Raw genomic sequence first — 15,681 nt, 5'->3', positions numbered from 1 at the left:
TGTGGTTGCCATCTGTCAGCATTGTGCAAATCCTTTTTAAAGGGTTACCTAATAGAAAACAGGAAAGAGAGTGGTCACCCACTGCTGGATTCATGGTTATTATCACTATCCTATTGTCCTTTCATTAAGGTCCTTCTTCCAAAAATGGTTGCATATTTGCTTAGGAGGATCTAAGAGCCCCAAAGACAATGGTTCATGGATTTCACAAAAGTGAATTTTTAGCCTAACTGTAAAAACTTAAATTGGCAAAGGATTCCATTCATTTTTGTCCATTTTAATAGTGATATTCCATGTCATATTCCACTTGAGAAACAAAAAACAAACAAACACAAAGCAGGATATATATAACAATTTAAATTAGTGCACTGTATCATTTTATATTGGCTATGTCTATAAAGGCTTTTTTGGGGGCGGCGTACCGGGGATTGAACTCGGGCACTCAACCACTGAGCCACATCCCCAGCCCTATTTTGATTTTACTTAGAGACAGGGTCTCAGTGAGTTGCTTAGGGCTTCACTAACTTGCTGAGGCTGGCTTTCAACTCACAACCCTCCTGCCTCAGCCTCCTGAGCTACTGGGATTATAGGTGTGTGCCACCACACCTGGCCTATAAGACTCTAAGACTCTTAATTCTCATAATCTAGGTGTGGCTGAATGATTCCTTTTGATTTTTTTCCAGATATTATGGGCATAATTGAGAATATTTTCTCAAATTCAGGCTTCCTTTCCTGAATAACTCAACACTTTTTTATAAAAAAGCAATGAGAAAACATACCTTTAAGGAATGACTAGATAAGAAAGGCATTTGAATTGAGGAGATAAATAACTATGCCAGAGAATGAAGTTTTCTTGTTACTCCTTTCATCTTTCATATTTCATATGCATTGACAAGCTCACTCCAAAGAGCTGGGTGAATCTCTTCTCTTTCTGACCCTCCAAGGCCTCTATTATGGTTGAGACATTAGGTATCCTCCAAAAGCTTATGTGTGAGACAATGCAAGAAAGTTTAGAGATGAAATGATTGGGTTATAAAAGGTTTAACACAATCAGTGCATTAATTCCCTGATAGAGATTAACTGAGTTGTGACTATAGGTAGGTTATGGCTGGAGGAGGTGGGGCATTGGGGGCATGCCTTTGGGGCATATAATGAGCAGACAGAGCTTAGTCTTTCTCTGCTTCTTGGTACCAAATTCACAGATGTTTTCCTTTGCCACATACTTCCATCATGATTTTCTGCCTCATCTCAGGCCCTGAAAAATGGAGTCAACCATCTATGGACTGAGACCTCTGAAACATGAGCCCCCAAATGAACATTTCCTCTTCTAATTACTCTTATTTGGTCCTTTGGTCACAGCAGCAAAAAAGCTGACCAAAACAGCCTCAATGGCAAACATGTAAAATACCAATCTTTCAGATTATGTGAAGTTTTATGGGACAAAATATCATGGGGTAAAGTATTATAATGTAAATTTGCAACCCCAAATTCTGTGCAAAATCTATCTATTCTTAAATTAGCTTAAAACTGTCTGCACATTTCTACTTACCTGGGGGCTATGAAGTTCAAGGGCTGCCATTCCTGGGGATCTCTTTCCTCTCTTCAAAAGATTCTACAAAACCCTCAGAGTCCTACACATGTCAAAGTATTGGAGACCCCTCCAGATATCTGTCCCCCCTGGGTACCAAGGAGACATTCGCTGTTGCTGCAGATCTTGTGGGCCTGCTCCTTTTAGCATTCTTGGGTCACAGGTCATTACAGAGAATATGAGTCCACTTGTGGTCCACTTCTTATATGCAACTGGACTCTGTCCATTATAGTCTGATCTAAAATTTACCCCCAAAATTGGGTTTTGAATCTTGGTCCCTAAAGTGGAAGTTATCTGGGATGAGGCATTTGGGAGGTGAATGGATCACAAGGGTTCTAACCTTGTTAGTGCGTTAATCAATTAGTAGATTCATAATGTAATGGGCTATTTGGAGGTAATGGAATCTAGGAGGTAGAGCCTATTTGAAGAAAGTAGGTCACTGGGGGTATATCCTTGAAGGTTATAGCTTGTCCCTGGCCCCTTCTCCCCCCGCCCCAACCCTCTCTCTGCTTCCTGGTCATCATGAAGTAAGAACCTCTGCTCCTCCAAGCAACTCTTGCCATGATGTTATGCTTTGCCAAGGTCACCATGGTGTGAAACCTCTGAATCCTTGAGCTAAAATAAATCTTTCCTCCTTTAAGTTGATTTTCCTAGGTATTTTATCACAGCAACAAAAAGCTGATTAACACAGAAAATTGGTACCAAGAGGTAGGACCATTGATGTGATTGTTACAGACAATGTGATTCAGAAGGCTTTGAAACTGGTTTAGAGGAAGTTTGGAAATTTTTGGAAAAGAATGCTAGAGAAAACTTAGAACATTATAAACAGAGCTTAATGTGTGAATCTGGTTTGAGCTTAAAAAGACCAGAAAATGCTGATAGGAACGTGAACAGTAAAGTGTGTGTTGATGAGGTTTGAGATGGAAATGATTCTATTGGGAATTGAACCAGAGGCCATTCATGTTACATTCTGGCAAAGAATTTGTACATATTTCCATGCTCTGAGACTTTATATAAGAATGAGTTTAAAGGTGATGGACTAATTAATTTGGTGGGGAAAATTGTAAGGCAGCACAATATTCAGGGTGGCATTTGTCTAGCTGGCTGCTATTAGCGGGATTTACAATGAGAATAGTGACCAAAAGCACAGTGGAACAATTTGGAAATTTTGAAGTTTGGTCAGAAAAGAAGTACATGCAATCTCAATTCTTCTTAAACAGATTCGTGTGTCCATCGCTGCTGCCATCATCTGTGGACATCAGCCAGAGCTTCTTCAGCCTCTTCATGTGGACTCATATACCAGTGACTCTCCAGGGAGATTCTAGGTCTCCAGTCTTGGACTGGGGCTGCAACAGTGGTCCCTTTTGTTCTGAAGTTTCCAGCTTCTCAGAGCACCTACTAATTTCTCTGGCTCTGCAGCATAAAAATGCCATCGTGAGACTATCCAGATTGTGATCATGTAAGAATATATATATATTCTATTGATCCTATTCCTCTAGAGAATTTTGACTAATGCACCATCCCCGGAAGCCACCTACACAGAAGGGACCAAATTGCTAGATCTGGACCCAGACATCTTTTTTAACCTGCAGGGTGGTGGTAGAGGGCAAAGTTGGGGCTTAGAAAATCATATCCCAGAATATGCTGCTTTAGACTTCTGACTGAGCACCTGGGGGACAGTGAATGTAAGTGAGACCTTTATCTAAGTTCCTTGATCTACCTAAAGACCAAATCTACAATTAGAGGAACACAATTACTTTCAACTTTTCTTACTGAAATGTTATTCAAGGAAAACTAAACTTGTATCAGTGAGAAAGAGACTGAAGATTAAACAACATACAGAGAGGCCAGAGGAACTTTGCCATGAGCAATTATCTGTTCTCTGTGTTCATTTTCCCCCTAAAACTTATTTGCTTCCTCTAAAAGTATCTACATTCCCACTTCTCTCTCCTCTGTGAAGAGGGTATTTAAGCTTCAACCATACAGTCCTGCTATAAGTGTCACTTCTTGTATGGCTTCCTAGATCACATTAAGACATCTATAAGCATTTCCCCCACTAATCTGCTTATTGTCAGTTGTTTCAGCAGGCTCAATTATTGACCCTTCCAAGGAAAATTTTTAGCTTCCCTATGACAGCCAGTATCATCTTGTAGAACCTGGTAGATCAGTTCTTATGGCTATACTACAAACCTTCCATGAACAAGAAGACCCCTACCTCCTAAGAGTGGGAAAGGATGGTAAAATTGTAGGCAATAGTAGTTTAGTAAAATGCTCAAGGGGTGGGGGGCACTAGTTTTACTCAGCTGTGCATAGTCAATCTTGATGTTGCTGATTTTAAAAATTATTTTATTTGGTTTAGCATCATAGTCTCTTTTCTAAGAAAAGCTTTTGTAGAGGGTTCATTTGTTTAAAAAGAAAGAAAGAACAAAGAACAGAGATGTTGCCCTGTTGATCTACCAGTTTGCTTCCCCACAAGAAGCCCTGGAGCTCCGTGGGTCACACTGAACGTTGATATCCTCAGTCAAGGGCTTCCTGTCAAAGTTCTCCTACAATATCATAACAGTCTCTATTACAGAACAAAACATCCATAAAATGATGCTTCATAAAAACACATTGCCATATTTCATTGGATTTGAGATGTATCTTTTGTAGCAAACACCATTTGTTTTTGAGTGTCACCAGGGAATAAAAGTACAATCTGTATATATGTTATACATTTCAGATATCTTAAAATATGAAAAAGGTGTGCTTTAGAGTGGAAAATATTCAGTAATAAGCTGACTTTTTAAACAGTGAAGGAAAATACAATCCAAACAACCAAAGTATTTAAGGGACATTGATTTTCCTATTTTAATTGATAATTCTATCCTTACTTTGACCGTAAGGACGACACCTGTTTAGAAAAAGGATAAAGGTTGGTTCAATATATGAAAATCAATAAACATAATTCATGATGTCAATAGATTTAAAGACAAGAATCATATGATCATCTCAATGGATAAAGAAAATGCATTTGACAAAATAGAGTATGCTTTTATGTTCAAAACACTAGAAAAACTAGGGATAGTAGGACTATACCTCAATATTGCAAAAGCTGTCCATGCTAAACCCAAGGCCAACATTTTTCTAGATGGAGAAAAATTGAAAGCATTCCATCTAAAAACTGGAACAAAACAAGGATGCCCTCTATCACCACTTCTATTCAATATAATCCTTGAAACTCTAGTCAGAGCAACTAGACATATGAAAGAAATTAAAGGGATACAAATAAGAAAAGAAGAACTCAAACTATCACTGTTTGCCGATAATATAATTATGTATTTATAAGATCCAAAAAATTCCACCAGAAAATAATGGAATGAATAAATGAATTCATCAAAATAGTAGGATATAAAATCAATACCCATAAATCAAATTTGTTTCTATACATCAGTGATGGATTTACTGAAAGAGAAATTAGGAAAACCCCATTCACAATAGCCTCAAAAAAAAAAAAAGAAATATATATATATTTTTTTTAGTTTTTTATTGTTGGCTGTTCAAAACCTTACATAGTTCTTGATATATCATAATTCACAATTTGATTCAAGTGGGTTATGAGCTCCCATTTTTACCCCATATACAGATTGCAGAATCACATCAGTTACACATCCATTGATTTATATATTGCCATACTAGTGTCTGTTGTATTCTGCTGCCTTTCCTATCCTCTACTATCCCCCCTCCCCTCCCCTCCCCTCCCCTCCCCTCCCCTCTTCTCTCTCTGCCCCCTCTACTGACAACCTAGATGCCCTTCAATGGATTAATGGATAAAAAAAATGTGGCATTTATACACAATGGAGTATTACTCTGCATTAAAAAATGACAAAATCATAGAATTTACAGGGAAATGGATGGCATTAGAGCAGATTATGCTAAGTGAAGCTAGCCAATCCCTAAAAAACAAATGCCAAATGTCTTCTTTGATATAAGGAGAGTAACTAAGAACAGAGTAGGGTCGAAGAGCATGAGAAGAAGATTAACATTAAACAGGGATGAGAGGTGGGAGGGAAAGGGAGAGAGAAGGGAAAATGCATGGAAATGGAAGGAGACCCTCAGAGTTATACAAAAGTACATACAAGAGGAAGTGAGGGGAAGGGGAAAAAAAGAAATATTTGGAAATTAATCTAACAGTTGAAAGAGCTCTACAGTGAAAACTACAGAACACTAACAAAAGAAATTGAAGAAGATCTTAGAAGATGGAAAGATCTTCCATGCTCTTGAATAGGCAGAATTAATATTGTCAAAATTTATTTGGGAAATTAAGAGACCTAGAATAGCTAAAGCAATTCTTATCAAGAAAAGGAAGCAGGAGGCATCACAATACCAGAAATTAAACTATACTAAAGAGCCATAGTAACAAAAACGGCATGATATTGGCACCAAGACAGACATGTAGACCAATGATACAGAACAGAAGACACAGAGACAAATGCACATTAGTACAGTTATCTCATACTAGTCAAAGGCATCAAAAACATTCATTGGAGAAAGGATAGTCTCTTCAAAAAACAGTGCTGGGAAAACTGGAAATCCATATGTAATAAAATGAAATTAAACCTCTATCTCTCACCGTGCACAAAACTCAACTCAAAGAAAGAAATGATGAGAATAGAAGTGAAGAAAATTTGAAAAAAATAATTTAGTTTAGGTAGATGGTCCATTTAAAAGCACCATTTCTAGCAATTCAGCAATGGAATGGTTTCCATTTACCATGTCTTCATAATATTCCAAATAAGATCCAAATATCCAGTGAGCAATTTGAGTGCAACTTTAGAAAATCAACTATGACTTGTTTGTTTAATACCTTATGGGAGCCTATGTACATTTAAAGAGCAAAATAATTTTGAGGAAAATATGTCATAAAATCCTGTTTTTTAAATGATTGTTTTTGAAAGTTGAGACATTGCCACACTCATTACAAAGTTCCATTAAACAGAGCCTTAAAATAATAGGGTTAGTCATGTCTTTGTCTTTATATCTTGCTGCTTTATATTATGCTTTCTCTCTGTGGCCTTAAAACATAATATTGTTTCTCTTCAGAATCCAGATTTAGGGACTGTGAAATTAGGACAGGAAAAGGAACACATGCAATGTCCTGTTGTTTCTCCCTGAATATCAACCATATCAATCATTTAACAATGACACATTAAGGGCACGGGGGACCCTGTTGAGGACCCTGTTGAGGACTGGGGCTTATCCAGGGAGTGGGGGAACAGAGGTAGAGGCATTTTAGGATGTAGGAGCTTCCAATTCTCATCAATCTACGATTTATAGCAACAAACCCTGGTTAAAGAAAGGCCTTGGCAAAGTGGGAATAAACAAAGACCACCCTAATTAAAACAGGCAAATCTTGTTCATTAGGAAGGGGGACAGCCACCATTACTTATGTTTAGCAGAGACCCAAAGGCAGGCAGGGAAGTGAGAGAGCTTTACTGTGGGGAAAATGGAAGACTTTCAGGAGTACTGTGATTGGAGGCTATCTGCACGGGTGGCTGTTGCAGGCTAACTAGAAGGATCTCATGGGATCAATTAGGGGAATGTACTTGACTTCTTCCTATTGGTTCTCTGTTGGAGATGGGGGCAACCTATTTCTGCTCTTTATAAACCACTGCGTTTCAGTTATTTTGTTATAGCACAAACAGACTAATACATCAAACCATGCAGGAGAACTGGTTTGACAAAAAAAAACCCTGCTACTATAACTCTTGAGGCCCAGATACTTCATAGCTTCTGTCCCCTGCCATGTACTTAGAAGACCTGCTTCTCCCTGCATCATCAATGCTACCTCTGGCCCAGCCACCTATGCTACCTCTGGCTGAGCCATAACCTTTTCCAGCAATAAAATAGATTTTGTGTGGTATCTGCTTCAACACCATTGCTGCTTCTGATTCAAAGTATCTCATGGGTCTTTTTGACTGTGGATCTGGGTAATGAGCCATAAAGGAGGCAGAAAAGGAAAACTTTCTGTTTTGGATGGCCAGGGTTCATAAGATAGATATTTAAAAATGCACTGAATTTTCAAAAAGCACTGAGAAGTTACAAAAATAAAGTAAATTCTCACTACTGAACAGGACTCAACATTCTGGTCTTCCAGTGCAATGGAGTCCTACAGGCTGACAAAGGACCCCAGGTTCTACTGAAGCTGTTACATGTTAGAAAGTATCATTTGGCTATCTTTTTAAAAATACAGTTATTTCTCTGTAGAAGGCTTTAATTTATACCATGGACAGTCTCATGTAAGTTGGAGAATTGACTCAAAAGATTTATTGCCTGACTCTCTCTGTTCCAGATTGAGATGTACACTCTGGCATCTGTGTTCAAGCACAGATGAAATGCATCATTTGTCAGGTGTTTAGAAGTCCACTCCAAATTTTGCTCTGTGTCATATATTATGTGCTTTGATTTTCCTATCTTTATTTTCCTCTTTAAATTTATTTTTCACATCTAATTTTATGTGCTGCTGTATTATACATATCTCTGTCATGGTTCTTTCAAGTGCTTTTTGGAAAAGGGAGTTTCTCAGAACAAACAAATATGGGATTCGATTCAGTTCTAAATTCCTTTTTTAAGCATGGCTTGAAAACTTGAGCATGCTAACAATGTGCAGAATTTTTCTTATATCTCAGTTGCATCAATACACTTATGGATAATCTGGGAATGCTTATTATGCCTAGGGTGTGATGTGTTTATCAAATTGTTATTTTTATCTTCCCCAGTTGTGAAGGCATTGGCAATAAATGCCAATTATAAAAAACATTACATGCAAGTACTGTGCTAAGTGCTTTATGGAGATGATCATGTTTGATTTTTGTAGCAATCCTAGGAGATAGGTACTACTGTTATCCCCAGTTTATGGATGAGGAAGCTAAGGCTCAAAGAGGTGAAGTAACATTCGTGATTTCAGAGACATTAAGGTACAGAATATTGCTTAACCAATTTCAATAACTGACAAGCATCGCGAAGCCACCTTGGTGAGATGGCCAAGGTGAAGAGGAGCAAGAGTCAGGCCCTAGGGCCTCTGCGTCTGAACAACTCTCTCCAGCTGCAAGGGAACTTTGCACAGAGCTGTGGAGATAGAATCTGTCATGCACATATCTCTTGGTTATTTTATGTGGTCATAAAACTGCTTCAGGCAGTAAAGGAAAATGCTTTGATGCTTCAAAGGGAATTTGAAAGGAAATCTCCATCCTCATCCAGAAAACAGCATGACTAACACTGTCCCAGACAAGAGGAGAATGGCCAACACACTATGACTGCATCATGCAGACAAGGTGTCTGGAAAACTGTGCATGGGGGCTGGCTCCCCTGTGATGCTGCCTGATAGCCCTGAATCTTGGCCTTTCAGGGCTAAACACTTCTAACAACTCTTTTTTTATCCAAACCTTTTAGCATTTTAGGTGTCTGAGCTGTAAATTAAAAATATCTCAAGAATCATTAAGCTCAGCCTCTTTATTTTGAGGATTCACTTAAAATGATATTTGTACTCATTGCTCTATTTTGTTTTGACTAGGGCTGTGTAGCTTCCATCAGACTAAACTTCTTGAGGAAGAATAACTTTAAAGACTGCATAAAATGCAAAACAAATAAACAAACATTTTTCTGATTTCAGAGTGAGCATGTCAGAACTTGAGAGTAAAGATCCTGGAAAAACGGAATGCAGAAGAGAGAGCCCTTTATTTGTGTTGATTTTCCTCCTTGAGGTACATGTTGATAATTGGCAAGGAATACAGACTCCAATAGAAAGTGGCACCAAGAGCTTATGGCAGGTTCTTTGTAATAGAGAAAAATTAAGATTCATGGATATACGGCTGCAAGAAATTGAGAAATTAAGATTCCAGAGAAAGGAGAATGGCAGAGAAGATAACATACACCCAATTTCCTGTTAAAGGATGCCCTACCCTAAACTGGACACAAACAGGGAGAAGACATTCTAGGAAAAGTATAATATGCATCATTAAATTAGAATTTCATATAAAACAGAGATAACTTTTTAGTATAAGTATGTTCCAGAGTAAATGAAAAGATGGAGAGTTTATTAGGAGTACTGTTGCCTATGAAAAGGATCAAATGAAAGTTCTAGAAATGAAAAATAAAATGATTGAAATAAATAATTCAATAGCTAGATTAAAGAAATTTAGGAAAATTAGAGGGAGAATTAGAGAAGTGGAAGAGAGATCAGTAAAATATCCAGATTGATAACAGAGAAGAGAAGGAAATATGGGATCAATAAAGAAGCATAATATACTGAAATAGAGCTTAAGGAATAATAGAGAAAGAGGAATGAAATGGCAGAAAAGAGTGATATGAAGAGACACTGGTTGAAAAAATACCTTGGCTAATTTCAGGTGTAAATTTGGGCTACAGCTCATAGATATTTGCTCAAATATTATTCTGGGTGTTTTTTTAAAATATTTATTTTTTTAGTTGTAGTTGGACACAATACCTTTATTTTGTTTATTTATTTTTATGTGGTGCTGAGGATTGAACCCAAGGCCTCATGTGTGCTGAACAAGTACTCTACCACTGAGCCATAATCCCAGTCCCTATTCTGGGTGTTTTTTTAAGGTGTTTTCTGGATGAGATGAACTTCTAAATTGGTGGATTTTAAGTAAAATATTACCCTCCATAGGATGATAGACCTCATCCAATCAGTTGAAGGCCTCAATAAAACAAATTCTGACTTCTCCTAAGCAAGAAGAAATTCTGCCAACAGACTTTCTTGGGTTTGAATAATGATTCTAAGCTTGATCTATAATCCGCAAGTCCACTATTTAGAGGACCAAGGAAGCTTCTTAGCCCTCTTTCTCTTGCCCCCACCCCTCTCTCTCTCTCCACACACACATACACTCACACACACACACACACACACACACACACACACACTGTTGGTTTTGTTGAAAAAACAATAATTAGTACATAGATCCATACTATAGGAGGTTTGAACAGAAGGAAAAACCCCAGGACAAACACAGAAAGAAATGAAAAGTACTACAAGGATAAATATGTGGATAAATTTAAACTATTTTTAAAGTAGTAATTATAGTGATGCCACCAATAACAAAAGTTCTAAGAATTTAAAGTATTCTCAGAGTTAAAACACTTAACTGTACACAAGTACGGGAGCAAGTCATGAATACAGTTAGCAAATTTTAATGTCCTCAACATTATTCAGAATGTTTCAAGAGCATTAATTTAAGGCATTCTCTAAGAAGTCAAGAATGCATATTATAATTTCTAGGAAAACCATTAAAAGAATAGAAAAATTTTCACCATGAGATTAATAGAAGAAAAAACTGAATAATAAAATTATTGATTAATTCAAAAGATGGCAAGAAAAGAGAATAAAATGAACAAAGAGTTTGGGGAACAAATAGAAAACAAATAAATGGTAGGTATAAAGCATATCAACAATCTAATTTAATACAAAGGGACTCAAGAGTCCAATTAAAAGGAAAAGATTTTCAGACTGAATTTTTACCACTTAAAATAGGAACATCTTAAATATAAGGATGAGATGGTTTAAATTTATTTTTTTAATGGAAAACGTTGTACCATGACCTAAAAGAAATTTGGTATAGATTTATATCTTAGTCCATTTTCTGTCACTGTAATTAAGTACTGTAAACTGGGTAATTTATGAAGAAAATAAATTAATTTTTAGTTTTGGAGGCTGGTAAGTCTGAAGTCAAGGGACCAAATCTTATGAAAGCCTTCTAGATCATTGAACATCAGTGGTGGCCTCAGGAGTATCCAGGGCATCAGCTTGGTTTCTTGCCTGAAATTGTGATTTTCATCAATTTGGCCTTTCCTTAACTCTCTAGTAAGTCAATTATGCATTTTATAAGGGTTTGATGTTTCATTCAACATTTAATTTTTGACACCTGGATTTGTTCTGTTTGTTTTTGAAGGGCTATCCAGTCTTCCATTATTCATAGGGAAGGCTAAGCAACAGACTGTGCTCTAAGGTAAGTTTTGTTATTAGTTAGGCCTGGCACTCCAACAATTCAAGAAACAACTGCTATTGAAACAAGAGTACCTTGCACTCATAGATTCCCAGAGGAAGGGACATGCCGTACTATTGAGGATCACTTAAAGAAGCAACAGGGTCAGCCAAGAGCCAGCCTTATTATAGTTTCCAATGGAGGGAATGAAAGAGTAAGTAGGCTCAGAGTTGGTTAGCTTGTATAGCTGCAGTAGGCTCTAGGTTGTAGGGGTTGTTTCTAGATGTCTGGTATTTGACTCTGAAATGATTAAGGTGGAGGAATAGAAATATGGGGGAGGAGCTCAATGAAGGATGTGTTTGGGGGTGTGAGCTCTAGATTGGTTAGTTTGCATATAAAACATGCAGGACCAAGTTAGTTCCTGGCTGTCTGTAGGAATTAGCTAGGCCGGGAGGAAAAAAGGTCCCTGCAGGGTTAGTAAGGCCCCCAAATATATCAAAAAACATCAAAGTCATCAAAAGTACATAATAAAAAAACTCATAAGAATACAGGCTTTTAAAAGGCATGATAAACAAGTTGCCATGTATTCCTCAACAATAGGTATCTATGTTTGTATGTATTTTATCTTAGAAAGTTACATGAGCGCAAGGATTATATATATCTCTTAGTTCCTGAGAAATTGAGATGGAACTCACCTATAGCCAATTTAACCAACACGATTTGAGTTAGATTCTACCTCCATTGGAATCATAGCTACAAATTTAAGAAACTATTAGTTCCAACTACAAAATATTTATGAATCAAATTTACTGTGTACTTTCAAATATCTAAGTATTCTTAGTTGTTTTCTTAAGTGTTCAATTTTTCCATTCATCTCTTTTGTTTCACCATTTTTAAAAGACTCTCTTAAATATAAAACAAAAAATTAGATCCCAATTGAAATGTCTCATAACATATGGTCTTTGTTGAAAATTAGTCTACAGGTATAGGTGATTGCCATTTCAAAGGATTCATGTAGTGGAACAAAGCAACTTCCTTCTTGGTCTTCTACTTCAATCAAATGACAACTGCTTTTGATTAGGACATTGAGTGAGTTACCTAATGTATTCCAGTCACATGTCTGATTTCCCCAACAATGTTTCAGAAAAGCATTCTTGGAAGGCATGTTCCTTCTCATGTCTAGATTCAATCCATGCTAAGGATAAAAGCTGCCTTTCCACAGTTCCACTGGCTCTGCAAGGCATTTGGCCAAGTTCTCTGTCAACACTCAAGCAATTATTGTCCAAATTTGCATGTGAGCTAAGTGTGAGTCCTATTTAAGGAAAGTTGCCACAGAGATGATGGAGACATTCTTTCTGAATTGACAGATAGAGGCATCTCTTCAGAACTGACAAATCAAGACCACCATCCCCATAGTTGCCCAAGTGCCCATGCTCAGCAGTTGGAACTGAACTCACCACTCAGGACTGTCAGTGCTGACAGAGCAACCTCTCCCCTGTCCCAGTGTCCCTTTGAAGTCACAAACAGTAATGAGAGAAAGGGTGGAACTTCATGTGGGTGGTAAATTCCTGGCATTCGAGGGTTTGAATTATTTGTACCTGATGCCAAGGATCATTCCATTTTCCCATCTGCAAATGGATATTTCCCAAAGCAAAGTACATCTTAATAATAATCCTCTATTCTTTAGGAATACAGGCTCTCCCTGTTCCTTTGTTTAAGGAGACACAGAGCAATGAGTGTTTGAAAGGGCTGTGTCTACTCTCTGATAGTTTTCTTGCATGCGCCCTGTAACAGAGGGAAGCCTTCAGCCAGATGACCTCACAAACCAGATATTCAGGGAAGCCATTCAGATACATGCACTGGAGACATCTTCTGAACAAAAGCCAAGGGATATCTTCTCAGTCTCCCCTTCCAACAATGACCTGTGAGAATGTGCTACAAGATGCCATGGGAAATGGAAGCATCGCCTGACTTTCCTTTAGTCTGGCAATTATAAGGGTGGGTGAGTTGAGGTGTCAGCTTAAACTGGAGAAAGCATGGCTTGAAATCTGAACAATCAGGGAACTCTAGTCTCCAAAAATATTTTTTGAGTGTCTTGGTAGCTTTAATGGTGCCCATTTATTGAATGCTTGCTGTGACAATACATGCTGTAGTTTTTTTTTTTTTTAAATAGCAAACAACCTCTAACCTTTTTAATTTGTACTCCCTAGTAGTCAAAACTTGCTGAACACCCAGTATCGCCAGTATATGAACATTTATTTATAAATTATCTGACTACTGTTATATTTCTTTCAAAGGATGAGATACGTTAAAATACCCAGTATTCAAAATTCTTTCCAATTGCAGAGAGTTCACACTTTATTAGTCAACTCCTCAAATTATAAAAATAATCAGAATGACACTGAAGCATTTTGCTACTAATTTTGTATAATATAAAACATGCATTCAGGCATTTTATTAATGTTTAGAATGTATGACATAAAAAGCCAGTAAAGCTAAGCCTGTAATCCCAGCAGCTTGGGAGGCTGAGTCAGGAGGATTGCAAGTTCAAAGCCAGCCTAAGCATCTTAGCAAGGCCCTAAGCAACTCAGCAAGTTGGGGATGGGGTTGTGGCTCAATGGTTAAGTGCTCCTGGGTTCAATCCCCAGCATTGAAAAGAAAAGAAAACAAGAGAAAAAAAGCTAATGTTTACCATATTGTAAATATACAATATACAATCACATAAAAATATCACAAATCAATAAGTTAAATCTAATTTATAAAAAATCAGAAAACATAGAATAAAAAATTAGAAAATAATTACTCAATCACAGATTCATAGGATAAAATAAAATAAGGCATTATTGAAAATAACCCAAATATTAAACATAAACTAATGTGGCTTCTTATGAACACTGAAATATTCATAAAATATTGAAATATATTTGATATTTTATAATACTATGCTAATAGGTTACAATTACTAGCATCAATTTATTCCAATCTCTGGAAAAAGTTTATGGTTATAGTTGAAAAGGGGCAAGGAGAAAGCTAAAAGCTAACACCAAATATTATCCTTTGTCTTCTTCTTCAAATAATCCCTCTGTTTTATTATCTTCAGGACATAGCAAGGCTTTTTTTTTCCTCAAGAAATATAATTTTTCAAATGATGGTAAACTACTTTTTGTGTTTTAAAAAAGCATTTCTGTTTCATATAAAACTAGTTTCATCATAGATAGACTGAGATTACAATGGATAGGAAATTACTTCTTATAGTTTAAGTATTATTAATACATTTTCCACTTGTTCAGAAGTCTTTGAAATTAGAAATAGAATAATTATTTCAATGAAAGCTTATTTTATTACCATTTTCTTTTTCCTCTTGAAGGTTTTGAAAAATCTAAAGGACAATGAACACTGTATCTTTTTCTGCTTTGAAATTCTAATTTATTTATAATTCAAGAAAACGTCAAGACAGAAATAAATCAGATATTGGTTTTAAAAAAAATAGGTATACCCCCATTACTGATGTTTTAGTACTTGAAATAACAAACAAACAACAATTACAAGCCCCCCTGTATATCATACTAGAGCACCCAAACCCCATGTGGCGATACACTGAGGGAAAAATGTGACATTAATGTCAGTGAAATCTGTATTTGTAAAGTGATTTTATCAATAGAATTCATTCAACACTGGATGTGGAAAAAGAAAGATCAAGAGTAGTAATTCAGAAATCAGATTTCTTTTTTTATTTATATATGACAGCAGAATACATTACAATTCTTTTTACACATATAGAGCCCAATTTTTCATATCTCTGGTTGTATATACAGTATATTCACACCAATTTGTGTCTTCATACCTGTACTTTGGATAATAATGATTATCACATTCCACCATCATTAATAATTCCATGTCCCCTCCCTTCCCCTCCTACCCCTCTGCCCTATCTAGAGCTCATCTATTCCTCCCATGCTCCTTCTCCCTACCCCACTATGAATCAGCCTCTTTATATCAAAGAAAATATTTGGCATTTGGTTTTTTGGGGATTGGCTAACTTCACTTAGCATTATCTTCTCTAACTCCATCCATTTACCTGCAAATGCCATGATTTTATTCTCTTTTATTGCT

The sequence above is a fragment of the Marmota monax genome, unplaced genomic scaffold (genome assembly GCF_021218885.2).
Source record: "Marmota monax isolate L192 unplaced genomic scaffold, Marmota_monax_Labrador192_F-V1.1 WCK01_AAM20220418_F8-fsc00006, whole genome shotgun sequence".
NCBI classification, from domain to species: Eukaryota; Metazoa; Chordata; class Mammalia; order Rodentia; family Sciuridae; genus Marmota; species Marmota monax.
The sequence above is the reverse complement of the archived record's forward strand: the minus strand, read 5'-3'. Positions refer to the sequence as shown.